This window comes from Phlebotomus papatasi, unplaced genomic scaffold (genome assembly GCF_024763615.1).
Source record: "Phlebotomus papatasi isolate M1 unplaced genomic scaffold, Ppap_2.1 HiC_scaffold_20, whole genome shotgun sequence".
NCBI lineage: Eukaryota > Metazoa > Arthropoda > Insecta > Diptera > Psychodidae > Phlebotomus > Phlebotomus papatasi.
The window spans coordinates 45,528-48,457 of record NW_026604437.1 but is presented as its reverse complement, the minus strand read 5'-3'; the positions used below and the strand labels follow the sequence as shown (position 1 = coordinate 48,457).

Here is a 2,930-nt window from a genome sequence, read left to right as displayed (position 1 = left end):
CAATATTCAGCAAAACATTGGGATCTTACCATTAGACATGGTGGATTAGAAACTGCCAAAAATATAATATATAATTTTTAATAAAATGAATTATGATTTGTTTGCACCAAGGCGCTTATGTACATGTTCATGAACATAAGTAGTCATCATAGAAAGCTTGAACATCTGCTACACTAACAATATTCAGCAAAACATTGGGATCTTACCATTAGACATGGTGGATTACACACAGAAAAATTTGTACACAAAATTTTCTGTACATAAAAACAATAACTTTTTGTGCACATTATTTGCTACACCAAGAGATCACGAAAAAGTGTACGCAATGATTTGTTCACCGAAAGGAGCTAAGATCGTGTACATTTAGTACTCTAGCAGTTTTTCTCTCTCAGCGAGAGAGAGATTGAGACAAATCATAGCACAAAGAGAGAGAGAAAGTAAGTCACATGGTACTAGTACGGAGAATTTAGCACAATATTCTCATCTTTTGACAGTTTCTCGCGAATCATGGCGGATGTTATGAATACGGTGATCAAATATGATGGTGAAAACGCGTGGTTTAGTGTCGATTTCCGTGAGAAAAAAGTGTTTTTAGACCTGGAAAAAGCAGGTAAGTTTTCCATCCATCTGTGAAATTCTTCAGAGAAGCGGTTTATTATGTTTTTTTTTGTCTACAGCTCGAGAATAACTCCGGGAAGCTGGAGATGTTTGATGAAACTGACGCCGTCAACTATCTCAGCATTTGGCAAGAAATATATTTATTTCAAAGCTGCTCCCTTTGCTAGATTAACCAAGGCCATCCCTTGCTCCACAAAGTGGCAGTAAATTGGAAGTCCACTGTGGAGGTGGCTCCACCAGCTCTTATGAAATCGTCAGATCTTTTCTACAAGTTCATCGTAAAGGTAATCCGCCACATTTTCTAAATCTAAAATTTACTCTATTCGAGGTTTCCAATTCAGATTAGATTAGAAAGGGGGCTGTACCTTACAAGACAGCAGCACCCAAGCCTCCATTTGGGCACCATTGTGTCCAAGTTTTCAGTTAGTGCATTAGGCATATGATAATTTCAAGAAAAATTTGAAACTTTCGAAATATTAAATTAAATAATTATTTAATTTGAAGGAAAAAACAAACGTAATTTTTTCTTTAAATTTTATTGTATAATATGTTTAAGATTTTAAAATTAATAAATTTAGTCATAATTCAAACAATTTTCTATCCTAATTCTTTTCAAAAATTTTAAAGAAGCACATGTTGAAATTTTCAGATCGTTCTTGAAATTTTGTGAAATTTTATACTACTGCTATAAAAATAATTTTTATAAACATAAAAATAATTTTATGTCATTTATTTCCAAATTTTGAATTATCTGATGTGATATGTTTCGATAGTTAATGAAATTTTTAGAAAAAAACATTTGCTTGAACCAATTAAATGAATTTATTTATTAACCAAACAACTTTCTATACCAATTTTTGTAGAACCACTCTTAATAATGGGTTTTCTATGCAAAAAGTTAGTAATATGGTAGAAAACGGATTTCTTCACTGATTTGAATCATATTTACCTCCTCTTATCCATTTAATGTTACTAATAGACTGACTGAGAATTAACTTATTCTAAATAATTGTTTCAGAATGGTCCCCAGAAATATATGAGTTGTTGAATAACGCTTCTACGTTCAACTGGAAGTCGCCGTGAAACTAAGCGACCATCTTTGAAGCAAGTATTCAAAGATTTCATAGTATTTCAGTCGGGAAATTAATAAATAACTTCAAAATTGTCTCCAACCATACTTATTTAAGGTGGAACACGATTAGATATAAGACGCTTTTATGTGCCAGTTGATGAATCACTAATTGTGATGAATTGTAAGTACAATTGCTGAAAAAATCTAAATATATATATTTAAATGAATACTATAGTATCCAAGTAAAATGATATAATTTTGATAAAAAAAAAACATAATATTTTTCTGGAATATTTTTCAACATAATAAAAAGGGACAGATAATCCTAACCGGCTTATGTAGGTGAGATTCTTAACGTGAGCTAACTCGAAATGCATGCAAATTCGATCTAGAGCTGAAATTGTGAGTCGCCATTCAGTTATCTTGAATCAAATTCGTGAAATTATACAAATTTTGTATTTAAACCAAAATATCAAGGATTTGGATGAACTGACAGAAAAGTGTTATATGGGTGAAATGTAGACCAGAATGTTCTCTATAATTTTTCCATAGAACATGATCTCATCGATTACTCAGAAGCCAAGATAATCGAGGTTTTTTGTTTCTTAACTCGTTCTTTCATCCAGAGTGCCCTAAGTAGTCATTTGTTGAACTTCAACTATATCAAAGAATTGTTGTATTTTGTGGGACTTTCCATTTAAAACCCTATTTTAGGTGTCTTGATGGAGTAGAGGCAGTCAAATTGGCATCTGAGTGATTTCAAAGCGTTAATATGGGAAAAATCAATTTTTTCACACTTAAACGGCAAAATCGGAGTGATAGCGTAGTCTGAGCGGAAAATGATGTATGGACGAAATGTAGAGACAAATGTGCTCTACAATTTTGTCGAAGTAATCATCAAAATCGGTTTAGCGACAGTCGAGATAATTGAGGTTATGTGATATTGAAATTGGTTTTTCGACTGTGGCGCCCCTGGTGTTGGTCCCACGAAGTTCAAATATTCTAGAAAGTTGTAGCATTTGGTGAGATCTTTCGTTTAAGCCCTCATTCATCAAAATCGGTCACATAGAACCGAAGATATGATTTTTTGAATTTCGTGAACTTTGACCCCTCATATCTCCGGTTCTATTGAAACCACAGCGCACATACGCACCATTTTGGAAACGTCCTAGACCGGACTACAACATACTAAAATTTCATTAACTTGCACAATGCCGTTTTTGAGAAAAATGTCTTTGAA

At 32.9% G+C, this 2,930-nt stretch overlaps 1 long non-coding RNA gene across 1 annotated transcript; it reads left to right on the top strand.

Annotated features, from left to right (window-relative positions):
- The first annotated feature begins 488 nt into the window (after positions 1–488).
- Positions 489–1,907, top strand: LOC129808919 (uncharacterized). Its single transcript, XR_008752478.1, has 3 exons — positions 489–610; positions 678–902; positions 1,637–1,907. It is a non-coding gene; the product is annotated as an uncharacterized LOC129808919 (long non-coding RNA).
- The last annotated feature ends 1,023 nt before the right edge of the window (positions 1,908–2,930 follow it).